Source organism: Triticum dicoccoides, chromosome 5B (genome assembly GCF_002162155.2).
Source record: "Triticum dicoccoides isolate Atlit2015 ecotype Zavitan chromosome 5B, WEW_v2.0, whole genome shotgun sequence".
Classification (NCBI taxonomy): Eukaryota; Viridiplantae; Streptophyta; class Magnoliopsida; order Poales; family Poaceae; genus Triticum; species Triticum dicoccoides.
In genome coordinates, this window is record NC_041389.1 from 347,310,504 (window position 1) to 347,326,316 (window position 15,813).

Consider the following 15,813-nt stretch of genomic DNA (forward strand, 5'->3'; position numbering starts at 1 on the left):
GCTTAGAATCGGGACTTCAACGACGTTTTGAACGTCATGGAGCATATGAGATGTTCCAGGAGTTGAAGTTAATATTTCAAGCAAATACCCGAGTTGAGAGATATGTAGTCTCCAACAAGTTCTATAGCTAAAAGATGGAGGAGAATCGCTCAACTAGTGAGCATGTGCCCAGATTGTCTGAGTACAACAATCGCTTGAATCAAGTGGGAGTTAATCTTCCAGATAAGATAGTGATTGACAGAATTCTCTAGTCACCATCACCAAGTTAGTAGAACTTCGTGATGAACTATGATATGCAAGGGATAACGGAAACAATTCCCAAGCTCTTCGTAATGCGGAAATTGACGAAGGTAGAAATCGAGAAAAACATCAAGTGTTGATGGTAGACAAGACCACTAGTTTCAAGAAAAGGGCAGAGGGAAGAAGGGGAACTTCAAATAGAATGGCAAGCAAGTTGCTGCTCAAGTGAAGAAGCCCAAGTCTGGTCCTAAGCCTGAGACTAAGTGTTTCTACTGCAAAGGGACTGGTCACTGGAAGCGGAACTACCCCAAGTGATTGGCAGATAGGAAGGATGGCAAAGTGAACATAAGTATATTTTATATACATGTTATTGATGTGTACTTTACTAGTGTTTATGGCAACCCCTCAGTATTTGATACTAGTTCAGTTGCTAAGATTAGTAACTCGAAACGGGAGTTGCAGAATAAACAGAGACTAGTTAAGGGTGAAGTGACGATGTGTGTTGGAAGTGGTTCCAAGATTGATATGATCATCATCACACACTCCCTATACTTTCGGGATTAGTGTTGAACCTGAATAAGTGTTATTTGGTGTTTGCGTTGAGCATGAATATGATTTGATCATGTTTATTGTAATACGGTTATTCATTTAAGTAAGAGAATAAATTGTTGTTCTGTTTACATGAATAAAACCTTATATGGTTACACACCCAATGAAAATAGTTCGTTGGATCTCGATCGTAGTGATACACATAATCATAATATTGAAACCAAAAGATGCAAAGTTAATAATGATAGTGCAACTTATTTGTAGCACTGCCGTTTAGGTCATATTGGTGTAAAGCGCATGAAGAAACTCCATGCTGATGGGATTTTGGAATCACTTGATTATGAATCACTTGATGCTTGTGAACCATGCCTTTTGGGCAAGATGACTAAAACGCCGTTCTCCGGAACAATGAAGCAAGCAACAGATTTGTTGGAGATCATACATACTGATGTATGTGGTCCGGTGAATATTAAAGCTTGCAGCAGGTATCATTATTTTCTGACCTTCACAGATGATTTGAGCAGATATGGGGATATCTACTTGATGAAACATAAGTTTGAAACATTTGAACAGTTCAAAGAATTTCAGAGTGAAGTGGAAAATCATCATGACAAGAAAATAAAGTTTCTACGATCTGATCGCGGAGACAAATATTTGAGTTACGAGTTTGGTCTTCAATTAAAACAATGTGGAATAGTTTCACAAACTCATGCCACATGGAACACCACAGCATAATGGTGTGTCCGAACGTCATAACCGTACTTTATTAGATATATAGTGCAATCTATGATGTCTCTTACGGATCTACCACTATCGTTTTGGGGTTATGCATTAAAGACAGCTACATTCACATTAAATAGGGCACCATCTAAATCCGTTGAGGCGACACCATATGAACTATGGTTTGGCAAGAAACCTAAGCTGTCGTTTCTTAAAGTTTGGGGTTGCAATGCTTATATGAAAAAATTTCATCCTGATAAGCTCAAACTCAAATCGGAGAAGTGCGTCTTCATAGGATATCCAGAGGAAACTATTGGATACACCTTCTACCACAGATCCGAAGGCAAGACTTTTTTTTGCTAAATTCGGAAACTTTCTGGAGAAGGGGTTTCTCTTGAAAGAAGTGAGTGGGAGGAAAGTAGAACTTGACGAGGTAACTGTACCTGCTCCCTTATTGGAAAGTAGTACATCACAGAAAACTGTTTTTGTGACACCTACACCAGTTAGTGAGGAAGCTAATGATGATGATCATGAAACTTCAGAACAAGATACTACTGAACCTCGTAGATCAACCAGAGTAAGATCCGCGCCAGAGTGGTATGGTAATCCTGTTCTGAAAGTCATGCTACTAGATCATGATGAAACCTACGAACTATGAAGAAGCGATGATGAGCCCAGATTCCGCAAAGTGGCTTGAAGCCATGAAATCTGAGATGGGATCCATGTATGAGAACAAAGTATGGACTTTGGTTGACTTGCCCGATGATCGGCAAGCAATTGAGAATAAATGGATCTTTAAGAAGAAGACTGACGCTGATGGTAATGTTACTGTCTACAAAGCTCGACTTGTCGCAAAAGGTTTTCGGCAAGTTCAAGGGATTGACTACGATGAGACCTTCTCACCCGTAGTGATGCTTAAGTCCGTCCGAATCATGTTAGCAATTGCCGCATTTTATGATTATGAAATTTGGCAGATGGATGTCAAAACTGCATTCCTGAATGGATTTCTGGAAGAAGAGTTGTATATGATGCAACCGGAAGGTTTTGTCGATCCAAAGGGAGCTAACAAAGTGTGCAAGCTCCAGCGATCCATTTATGGACTGGTGCAAGCCTCTCGGAGTTGGAATAAACGTTTTGATAGTGTGATCAAAGCATTTGGTTTTATACAGACTTTCGGAGAAGCCTGTATTTACAAGAAAGTGAGTGGGAGCTCTACAACATTTCTGATAAGTATATGTGAATGACATATTGTTGATCGGAAATAATGTAGAATTATTCTGTAAAGCATAAAAGGAGTGTTTGAAAGGAGTTTTTCAAAGAAAGACTTCGGTGAAGCTGCTTACATATTGAGTTTCAAGACCTATAGAGATAGATCAAGACGCTTGATAAGTTTTTTCAATGAGTACATACCTTGACAAGATTTTGAAGTATTTCAAAATGGAACAGACAAAGAAAGAGTTCTTGCCTGTGTTGCAAGGTGTGAAGTTGAGTAAGACTCAAAGCCCGACCACGGCAAAAAAAATAGAAAGAGAATGAAAGTCATTTCCTATGCCTCGGTCATAGGTTCTATAAAGTATGCCATGCTGTGTACCAGATCTATTGTATACCCTGCACTGAGTTTGGCAAGGGAGTACAATAGTGATCTAGGAGTAGATCACTGGACAGCGGTCAAAATTGTCCTTAGTGGAATAAGGATATGTTTCTCTATTATGGAAGTGAAAAAAGGTTCGTCGTAAAGGGTTACGCCGATGCAAGTTTGACACTAATCTAGATGACTCTAAGTCTCGATCTAGATACATATTGAAACTGGGAGAAATTAGCTAGAGTAGCTCCATGCAGAGCATTGTTGACATAGAAATTTGCAAAATACATGAGGATCTGAATGTGGCAGACCCGTTGACTAAGATTCTCTCACAAGCAAAACATGATCACACCTTAGTACTCCTTGGGTGTTAATCACATAGCAATGTGAACTAGATTACTGAATCTAGTAAACCCTTTGGGTGTTGGTCACATAGCGATGTGAACTATGGGTGTTAATCACATGGTGATGTGAACTATTGCTGTTAAATCACATGGCGATGTGAACTAGATTATTGACTCTAGTGCAAGTGGGAGACTGAAGGAAATATGCCCTAGAGGCAATAATAAAGTTATTATTTATTTCCTTATATCATGACAAATGTTTATTATTCATGCTAGAATTGTATTAACCGGAAACATAATACATGTGTGAATACATAGACAAACAGAGTGTCACTAGTATGCCTCTACTTGACTAGCTCGTTAATCAAAGATGGTTATGTTTCCTAACCATAGACAAAAGAGTTGTTATTTGAGTAACGAGGTCACATCATTAGTTGAATGATCTGATTGACATGACCCATTCCATTAGCTTAGCACCTGATCGTTTAGTATGTTGCTATTGCTTTCTTCATGACTTATACATGTTCCTATAACTATGAGATTATGCAACTCCCGTTTGCCGGAGGAACACCTTGGGTGCTACCAAACGTCACAACGTAACTGGGTGATTATAAAGGAGCATTACAGGTGTCTCCAAAAGTAGATGTTGGGTTGGCGTATTTCAAGATTAGGATTTGTCACTCCGATTGTCGGAGAGGTATCTCTGGGCCCTCTCGGTAATGCACATCACATAAGCCTTGCAAGCACTGCAACTAATATGTTAGTTGTGAGATGATGTATTACGGAACGAGTAAAGAGACTTGCCAGTAACGAGATTGAACTAGGTATTGGATACCGACGATCGAATCTCGGGCAAGTAACATACCGATGACAAAGGGAACAACGTATGTTGTTATGCGGTCTGACCGATAAAGATCTTCGTAGAATATGTAGGAGCCAATATGGGCATCCAGGTCCCGCTATTGGTTATTGACCGGAGACGTGTCTCGGTCATGTCTACATTGTTCTCGAACCCGTAGGGTCCGCACGCTTAAGGTTACGGTGACAGTTATATTATGAGTTTACATGTTTTGATGTACCGAAGGAGTTCGGAGTCCCGGATGATATTGGGGACATGACGAGGAGTCTCGAAATGGTCGAGACGTAAAGATTCATATATTGGATGATATGGTTAGGCCAAGGGGTCAAGCCCATGAGGCTTTAGATCGGTGCAAAAGGAGTTTTGCGGAGTCCAGGGGGCCAAACGCCGGAGACCCTGGCGTCTGGCCCTGGGCCAGACGCCGAGGCCCATGGCGTCTGGGCCAGACGCCAAGGATTGTGGCGTTTGGTCCTGGAGTCCGAGTGGGACTCTTGCCTTTCGGGAAAAACCGACTTTGAGGAGGCTTTTGCTCCAAGTTTCGACCCCGGGGCTCAACATATAAATAGAGGGGCAGGGCTAGCACCAAAGACACAACAATTGATCCCTTGGATCTCTTAGCCGTGTGCGGTGCCCCCCTCCACCATAGTCACCTCGATAATATCGTAGCGGTGCTTAGGCGAAGCCCTGCGACGGTAGAACATCAAGATCGTCACCACGCCGTCGTGCTGACGGAACTCTCCCTCGACACTCGGCTGGATCGGAGTTCGAGGGACGTCATCGAGCTGAACGTGTGCTAGAACTCAGAGGTGCCGTAGTTTCGGTGCTTGATCGGTCGGGCCGTGAAGACGTACGACTACATCAACCGCGTTGTGCTAACGCTTCCGCTTACGGTCTACAAGGGTATGTAGACAACACTCTCCCCTCTCGTTGCTATACATCACCATGATCTTGCGTGTGCGTAGGAAATTTTTTGAAATTACTACGAAACCCAACAGTGCATCCAACTTGCTTGCTCATGAAGACCTAGGGCATTTGAGGAAGCCCATTGTAGGAATATACAAGCCAAGTTCTATAATGAAAAATCGCCACTAATATGAAAAAGACAACCTATGAGACTCACTACATGAAAAACATGGTGCTACTTTGAAGCGTAATATATGAGACTCATTAAATAAAGAACAAGGTGCTTTGAAGCACAAGTGTGGAAAAAGAGATAGTAGCATTGCCCCTTTAATTCTTTTTTTCCTTTTTTTCTTTTCTTTTTTTTTCTTTTTTTCTTTGGCCTTTCTTTTTTTCTTTTGGCCTTTCTTTTTTTCTTTTTGGGCAATGCTCTAATAATGATGATCATCACACTTTTATTGGTTACAACATAGGAATTACAACTCGAAACTAGAACAAGATATGACTCTATATGAATGCCTCCGGCGGTGTAACGAGATGGTGCAATGAATCAAGAGTGACATGTATGAAAAATAATGCATGGTGGCTTTGCCACAAATACGATGTCAACTACATGATCATGCAATGGCAATATGACAAAAGTAAAGTATGTCATGATGATGATGAACGGAACGGTGGAAAGTTGCATGGCAATATATCTCGGAATGGCTATGGAAATGCCATAATAGGTAGGTATGGTGGCTGTTTTGAGGAAGATATAAGGAGGTTTATGTGTGATAGAGCGTATCATATCACGGGGTTTGGATGCACCGGCGAAGTTTGCACCAACTCTCGAGGTGAGAAAGGGCAATGCACGGTACCGAAGAGGCTAGCAATGGTGGAAAGGTAAAAGTGCGTATAATCCATGGACTCAACATTAGTCAAAAGAACTCATATACTTATTGCAAAAATTTAGAAGTCATCAAAAATCAAGCACTACGCGCATGCTCCTAGGGGGATAGATTGGTAGGAAAAGACCATCGCTCATTCCCGACCGCCACTCATAAGGATGCACAAGCCAGGTACACTTCATGTTTCAAATTTGTTACACAACTTTAACCATACGTGCATGCTACGGGACTTGCTAACTTCAACACAAGCATTCTTTAAATTCATAATCACCCAACTAGCATGACTTTAATATCACTACCTCCCTATCTCAAAACAATTATCAAGTACCAAGTTGATCATGGCATCCAATTCACCTCCTATGATAGTTTTCATTCAAATTACCATGTTGTTTAAGACTCTCAAAATAATATAAGTGAAGCATGAGAGTTCATTAATTTCTACAAAGTAAAACCACCGCCGTGCTCTAAAAGATATAAGTGAAGCACTAGAGCAAAAGACAAACTACTCCAACAAGATATAAGTGAAGATCAATGAGTAGCTAAATAATTATGCAACTATGTGAAGATTCTCTCTCATTAAAGAATTTCAGATCTTGGTATTGTATTCAAGTGGCAAGAAAAACAAAATAAAGTGACATTGCAAGGATAGCACAACTCATGTGAAGAAGCAAAAACTTAGGCTCAACCGATACTAACCGATAGTTGTTGAAGAAGAAAGGTGGGATGCCTACAGGGGCATCCCCAAGCTTAGATGCTTGAGACTTATTGAAATATTATCTTGGGGTGCCTTGGGCATCCCCAAGCTTGAACTTTTGTGTCTCCTTAATTCCTCTCATATCATGGTTTCTCTTTTTATCAAAAGCTTCATCCACAACAAACTCAACAAGAACTCGTGAGATAGGTTAGTATAAACCAATGCAAAATATTATCATTTTCTACTGTAACAAATCACTAAAATTATTATTCAACATTGCATAATAAATGTCTCTGCATATTTAATACTCATATCCTCAAATAGAATCATTAAACAAGCAAACATATGCAAACAATGCAAACATAACAGCAATCTGCCAAAACAGTACAATCTGTAAAGAACGCAAGAGTATCAATACTTCCCTAACTCCAAAAATTATAAGAAAAATACTATGCTGTAAAAGATTTATCAGATCTCATTATGGAAAAAGATTCAACATTATATCACTCTCTGACTTTTCTAGGGAATTTTTGTAACAGTGGTAAACTTTCTGTTTTCAAACAGCAACATGTATACTAGAAAAATAAGTATGGCAAAGGCTATCCTTGACATTTTTATTGAAAATGAAGATGCAAAAAATTAATCTAAATAACAACAAACAAATACTAAAAAATAAAATGACGCTCCAAGCAAAACACATATCATGTGGCGAATAAAAATATAGCTCCAAATAAAGTTACCGATGAGCGAAGACGAAAGAGGAGATGCCTTCCGGGGCATCCCCAAGCTTAGTTGCTTGGTTGTCCTTGGATATTACCTTGGGGTGCCTTGGGCATCCCTAAGATTAGGCTCTTTTACACTCCTTATTCCATACTCCATCGAATCTTTACCCAAAACTTGAAAGCTTCAACCACACAAAACTCAACACAAAACTCGTAAGCTTCGTTAGTATAAGAAAATAAAACCACCACTTAGGTACTGTAATGAACTCATTATAAATTCATATTGGTGTAATATCTACTGTATTATAACTTCTCTATGGTTCATACCCTTACATACTAGCCATAGATTCATCAAAATAAGCAAGCAACACAATGAAAAGAGAATCTGTCAAAAACAGAAGAGTCTGTAGTAATCTGTATCAAACGTATACTTCTGGAACCCCAAAAATTATGAAATAAATTGGTGTACCTGAGGAAATTGTCTATTAATCATCTGAAAAAAGAATCAACCTAAAAGCACTCTCCAGTATAAAATGGCAGCTATTCTCGTGAGCGCTAAAGTTTCTGTTTTTTACAGCAAGATCATATAAACTTCACCCAAGTCTTCCCAAAGGTTCTACTTGGCACTTTATTGAAACAAAAGCTATAAAACATGATTAATACAGTAGCATAATCATGTGGACACACAAAAACAGTAAGGGTAAATATTGGGTTTTCTCCCAACAAGCACTTTTCTTTAATGCCTTTCTAGCTAGGCATGATGATGGCAATGATGCTCGCATAAAGGATAAGAATTGAAACATAAAGAAAGCATCATGAAGAATATGACTAGCACATTTAAGTCTAACCCACTTCCTATGCATAGGGATTTTGTGAGCAAACAACTTATGGGAACAATAATCAACTAGCATAGGAAGATAAAACAAGCATATCTTCAAGATTTTAAGCACATAGAGAGGAAACTTGATATTCTTGCAATTCCTACAAGCATATGTTCCTCCCTCATAATAATTTTCAGTAGAATCATGAATGAATTCAACAATATAACCAGAACCTAAAGCATTCTTTTCATGATCTACTTGCATAAAAATTTTACTACTCTCCACATAAGCAAAATTCTTCTCATGAATAATAGTGGGAGCAAACTCAACAAAATAACTATCATGTGAGGCATAATCCAATTGAAAACTAAAATCATGATGACAAGTTTCATGGTTATCATTATTCTTAATAGCATATAAGTCATCACAATAATCATCATAGACTAGATCATGATGGCGCGCGTTGCCGCGCCCGTCTATTTTTGAAATAGATTATGGATAGTTTTAGTTGATTTGCACGTTGTGCGGTAGTAAGCAAGGATTTGTCATCGGCAGCCACACCCTTCCATCACGATGATGAACTGCCACACCCTTCATGAAATATATGAGACGATGTTAACAGATTAGAATTTCATAGAAGTCCTAAGTTCTTTCATGTTTAGATATCTTCATAAAAAGAGGAGATAATATGATATTTGAACTAATTCCTGCCAGAGCACCACACATCTTGACATCTCGTGATCGTACATCAAGGGTTTTCAAAATCAGGGATTTATCTCATACTACTACATAGCATGAAGCACCTTGATATTTCTAATAGGTGCAATTTTCCTTCTGGAAATATAAGCATATTCATGCTCTGAAATCTATCTCTATATTTGATAAAATTAGGCCGCATCAACATTGACTGTAACAAAGCTCGAACAGTTCAAATTGCAGTGCATCCAGTTTATAGCCCTAGAGAAATCTATCACCATTTCCAAAGCACTGTCCACAATGGAGATTGTTGCAACCATTTGGCACCTGTAATGAACCTGAAGATGAGCTTCACGATATCAGAAAATGAGTTTCTATAACCTGCATATTCAGGAAAGGAAAAGGTCCCAAACAATCATCATAATATAGTTATATAGGTACATTATTTATTGGCTATAGTTTCACATATCTGTACGGATATTCGGCTAGCTACATGTTTATGTGACTGTATGAGATAATGAGATGCTCTGTTTGCACTCAATACTCGTCAGCAAGCATGTACTACAGTTTATGGGCACCATGTATATCATCAATATTAGATACTCATCAATATTTGACACGGATGTGCACGTATGTTCATAACGGAGGTCGTGTATTACTTTCATTCTAGTACATAGATAATGGTGTACGAAAATAGTAGAACTTGCAGCAGTATGAAAATGCCAAACCTGTGAGTCTGCGACCTATGAAACAATAAATGTATAATCCCTAACTTACAATTCTACCCAACACGTGCTAGACTATACTTGACATGCCCAGAAACCGTACATAGTAGTCCACATCCAAATTTCAGAATGTTCTTTCCTAATACATATAGCTACACTGAAACACCTGTGTAAAAATTATTTGTTGGTTCCTTCATGAATTGGCGGGTTGCTGGGTATGTGGGTTTCGTACAAGGGCCTCTGCTGTCTGCGACAATCAAAGGAGTTGGGCAATGCCTCGCTATCGACGTGAAGCCTGAAAGGTCATCAACGAAATGCTTTTGTTTTCCCTGTAATCCCAATATTTTCCGGTCCATGCTTCTCACCGATGAAACATTATTTACGCTCTCGGGGTTATTTGCGTGCACTGGAACAATGTCCCCTCGAGAGGATATATTAGACGTCATTTTCTTTCTCCCTTTTCTCTAAATCGAGTGCTTGTAAGTGTTCTACAGGGGATGTGCTTGATTTGTTTTTCTGATTTATCCAATCTTCTTTAATGGTATCCTTGCTAATCTCTGCTGTAATTATGCTCCAAATCCTAACTGTTAGCACGGAGTTCATTGTTCTTGCCACTTATCTTTTCTCCTCATGATAGCAGCAAGTCAGGTCAGCATTCAGCACAATTTGGAAGGTCAGAATGCAAAGCTCTCTTTGCATTCAGCACAATTTGGAAGGTCAGCATGAGTTCCTCATATGCAACTTTCAGATTTGTCATGTACTTTTACACTATTAACCCCTTCCTCTACTTTCAGGGACACCATGAATATTCGTTAGCCTAGTTGGATGAAATAATGATGCTTCTTCATGGAATAAAGGCAGATTCTAATAATGCATTTTTAGAAGGCAGCTCCACAGGAATGACTCAGCACATTGTGCTTCACTATTTCTAAGAATATGTTGCGCGGGCCTTTTATTTTCAGGATTGTAAAGACTACTATTGGTCTGCAACTGAAACAAAATGTCGAAACATACTATGAATGAATTTTGTCCTAGTTCACCAACTGTAAGATCATTCAGATATAGCAAGAGCATGTATCAAAGAAATAATAAAATTAATAAAAATAGGAAAACCTGCAATAATTTTCAGAATGAAAAGTCAAGGAGCACAAATGATCGAGTATGTATGCACTATGGGAATACAACCATTTATTGTACCTTTGTTGTGCAAACCAGCTACCTTAACCGTTTTTACAATGTGAGGGGAAAAAACAGGCAATTGTTTCCATGAGTGCACGTCAGAGATGAGGGCTCTGAAGAATGTTCCATGTTAAAACCAATAAGTGAAAGCAATATTCAGTACGTAGTACCAGTATACAAATAGTTTTCCAATGATGCTAGATTAATCAACAAGCAAGAGAATATGTCCTCTCTCTTAATTTATAGAACAACCTGAACAGTAAGCTATAATATCCTCAAGTCACGACTAACACGCACACACTGAGCTATCATAAATTCAGGACCTCCTTGTGCAATTTTTCGATCGTTTTTGCATGTGTCTGGCTTTGTGTTAATTTAATCAAGAGAAAATTTGATTTGGTTCATCAGCCAACATCAGGGGAAACACAACAAATCATGCATGTGATGCATCAGAGTTCGCTCATAGGTGCATCATGCATGAACTGAAAAACTGCTAAGCATGGATAATAAATGATAAGACACTTTTTTTTTGCGGGAAAAATGATAAAACACTTGAATTCCAACGAGAGAGGAAGAAGGCTTGAGAGGGTGGCAGTGTAATTACCTATCCGAAAGTCATCTGAGATTATGAACTGGTGAGCAAGAAAATCCACAGCACAAAGCTCCAGGATCTGCCCAAATCAATCCACCAGACGTACCATAGCAATGTTCCTGCCGGAGTACAGAGCGTCGGCAAACAGTGGCAGGGGAGAAAGCATTATATAGTAGTAGTACCAAAGGGCATAGGAAAGAACTGCCACATTACCAGCCATGAATGCCATGATTGTGTGGTTCAAGAGAGAAAGAAGCAGTTTCTAGCAGAGGAGGCGTCGGCCATTATCGCCCTCGCGCCCACCTTTCTTCACCCGCGCGCCTCCTCTGATCCCTCGCGCACCTCGCATCCAACCGCGTGCTGGAGCCCGTCGGCTGGAGCCGGATCCCGCTCCTCCGGTCCATCCCAGCGCGCCCATGGACTTGCCTCCGACCCTCACCTCCGGTGGATCGAATCGTCCGACGCACATCGGCTGCTCCTGTGCGCGCCTCGCACCGGTCGATCCCAGCCCGCCCATCGAGTTACCTCGATCCCGCACCTCCGGTGGATTGAATCGACGGACACACATAGGCTGCTCCTCGTGTGCCTCGCATCAATCTGGACGCGGTCGCTTCTCGCTTGTGCGCGGCTCGCGTGGGCGGGTTTTTTAGCAACTTCCCGCACGATCCTAGAATGGGCTGGCCGACGGCCCAATTCACCAGAGGCATTCGTTTCGGCGCCTGGAGCAGCAATCCATAGGACAGTCGGGCCAGATATCGTACAGTGCGGCGCAGATTGCTTCCCAGATGTGATCTGACGGCCAGAAACTGTCAGATCGAAAAAACGGACGGCCGAAAACGCGAATCGCTGAGAGAGCTCGGATTAGGTTCAGTTATACTATCCTTAATAGCAACTTTGTTCTCATAATCAATTGGAACCTCTTCTGAAATAGTGGAATCGTCACTAAATAAAGTTGACACTCTTCCAAATCCACTTTCATATTCATCACAATAAGATTCAATATCCTCCAAAATAGTGAGATCAATACTACCTAAAGTTAGCACTCTTCCAAACCCACTTTCATCAATATAATCATCATAAATAGGAGGCATGCTTTCATCATAAATATTCTCATCAAAACTTGGGGGACAAAGAATATCATATTCATCAAACATAGCTTCCCCAAGCTTGTGGCTTTCCATATCATTAGCATCATGGATATTCAAAGAATTCATACTAATAACATTGCAATCATGCTCATCATTCAAAGATTTAGTGACAAACATTTTATAGATTTCTTCTTCTAGCACTTGAGCACAATTTTCCGTACCATCATTCTCACGAAAGATATTAAAAAGACGAAGCGTATGAGACAAACTCAACTCAATTTTTTTTGTAATTTTCTTTTACAGACTAAACTAGTGATAAAACAAGAAACAAAAAGATTCAATTGCAAGATCTAAAGATATACCTTCAAGCACTCACCTCCCCGGCAACAGCGCCAGAAAAGAGCTTAGTTGACGGGGTGTGAGTGTCGTTTACCTAGCCTCCCCGGCAACGGCGCCAGAAAAAAGCTTGATGTCTATTACACAACCTTCTTCTTGTAGACGTTGTTGGACCTGCAAGTGCACAGGTTTGTAGGACAGTAGCAAATTTCCCTCAAGTGGATGACCTAAGGTTTATCAATCCGTAGGAGGCGTAGGATGAAGATGGTCTCTCTCAAACAACCCTGCAACCAAATAACAAAGAGTCTCTTGTGTCCCCAACACACCCAATACAATGGTAGATTGTATAGGTGCACTAGTTCGGCGAAGAGATGGTGATACAAGTGCAATATGGATAGTAGATAAATGTATTTGTAATCTGAAATTATAAAAACATCAAGGTAACAAGTGGTAAAAGTGAGCGTAAACGGTATTGCAATGGTAGGAAACAAGGCCTAGGGTTCATACTTTCACTAGTGCAAGTTCTCTCAACAATAATAACATAGATAGGTCATATAACAATCCCTCAACATGCAACAAAGAGTCACTCCAAAGCCACTAATAGCGGAGAACAAACGAAGAGATTATGGTAGGGTACGAAACCACCTCAAAGTTATTCTTTCGGATCAATCTATTCAAGAGTTCGTACTAGAATAACACCTTAAGACACAAATCAACCAAAACCCTAATGTCACCTAGATACTCCATTGTCACCTCAAGTATCCGTGGGCATCATTATACGATATGCATCACACAATCTCAGATTCATCTATTCAACCAACACAAAGTACTTCAAAGAGTGCCCCAAAGTTTCTACCGGAGAGTCAAGAACGTGTGCCAACCCCTATGCATAGGTTCATGGGCGGAACCCGCAAGTTGGTCACCAAAACATACATCAAGTGGCACATCATATCCCATTTTCACCACAGATAAGCACGGCAAGACATACATCAAGTGTTCTCATAAAAGACTCAATCCGACAAGATAACTTCAAGAGGAAAACTCAATTCATCACAAGAGAGTAGAGGGGGAGAAACATCATAAGATCCAACTATAATAGCAAAGCTCGGGATACATCAAGATCGTGCCATAGAGGGAACACGAGAGAGAAAGATCAAACACATAGCTACTGGTACATACCCTCAGCCTCGAGGGTGAACTACTCCCTCCTCGTCATGGATAGCGCCGAGATGATGAAGATGGCCACCAATGAAGGATCCCCCCTCCGGCAGGGTGCCGGGAAGGTCTCCCGAGAGGTTTTTGGTGGCTACAGAGGCTTATGGCGGCGGAACTCCCGATCTATCTTGATATTCAATGGTTTTAGGGTACGTAGGCTTATATAAGCGAAAGAAGTCGGTCGGGGGGGTGCTCGAGGGGTCCACGAGACAGGGGGCACGTCTAGTAGGGGGAGGGGGCGCCCTCCTATCTCGTGGCCTCTTCGAGGCTCTTCTGACATGAACTCCAAGTCTCCTGGGTGATATTCTTCCAAAAAATCATGCTGCCAAAGGTTTCATTCTGTTTGGACTGCGTTTGATATTCCTTTTCTTCGAAATACTAAAACAGGCAATAAAACAGCAATATGGGATGGGCCTCCGGTTAGTAGGTTAGTCCCAAAAATAATATAAAAGTCTATAATAAATCCCATAATCATTCAAAACAGATAATATAATAGCATGGAACAATCAAAAATTATAGATACATTGGAGACGTATCACCGGGGCAGAGGGGGTCCTTCTCCTCCTCGTCGATCTGCAGAGAGACCAAATTTACTCTATCAACAAACTAAACACTCATTTTCATTTACTCTAGAAACAAAATAAAAAAGCATATTAACAACGGAGAATGTTAATATCAACAAACTAAAATTGCTTTCCTGGCAGGAGAATGTTCTGGGATTAGCAATGCGCTTGGTATGCTGTGATTGGTATAACTAGAGTGCGTTTAGAATCCATGTACTATCATTAGTTGTAGGGCTGTAACTATAAGTATAAGAACTACGTGTAGCTGGAATATCATCAGTGCTAACTCCTTGACAGAACTAGAATAGATCCCAAATTGTGACGTGCAGTTGCTTTTTAGCAAAAGAAACAGAGTTACAAGTCTATTTATCAAGGCCACAAAAAGAAGTAGCACCAGGACAGGACAGGCCGTTGGCCCTGATAGCTAACTGAAGATGTCCTATGAATCATGAATTGTAAACAGTCAGACATAACATCTATTTATTTTTATTTTCTGAAGATGACCTATGATACGAAACGACACAAAGGGTGGACAGTCAGTTCAGCCTGGATAAGTGGATACCCATTGCAGTCCAAGACGTGCAGGTGTACCAAATCCTTCAAGCAGCATATGTGCTTTATGACAGGGGAGAGTTCATCCAAACACATTAAAATAATTGGAGCATTCTAGGTAACAAGAAGGAAGGAAACAAAGTAGACATATGCTACAATGGAGACCCATCATTTACTGTCAGCACCACCGGGAGAGCCAGTTCATATGCAACACAATTATGATTCAGTATTCCCTGGTGCAACAGAAACAAACATGACGCCCAGCCAGATACCTAATCACTAACCAACAACTACACTAGCAGTGAGCTGCCCCCCAACAGTTTTGCCCCGTAATGCTAATTTGGGGAGAGTAAAGTTTACAAGCAAATCGAGGCAGCCATATTAACAGCGAAGGAAGGAAGAGGGGGCGGGGGGCCATACCGGAGCGGGAGGGGGTCAGTGGCCGGTGTTAGGGTCGCCGGGGCTGAGGGGTCAGGGTCGCTGAGCCTTGTTGATCCGCGGAGACCAAATTTGGTCAGAGAGAGAGAGAGAGCCGGGGCTGAGGGG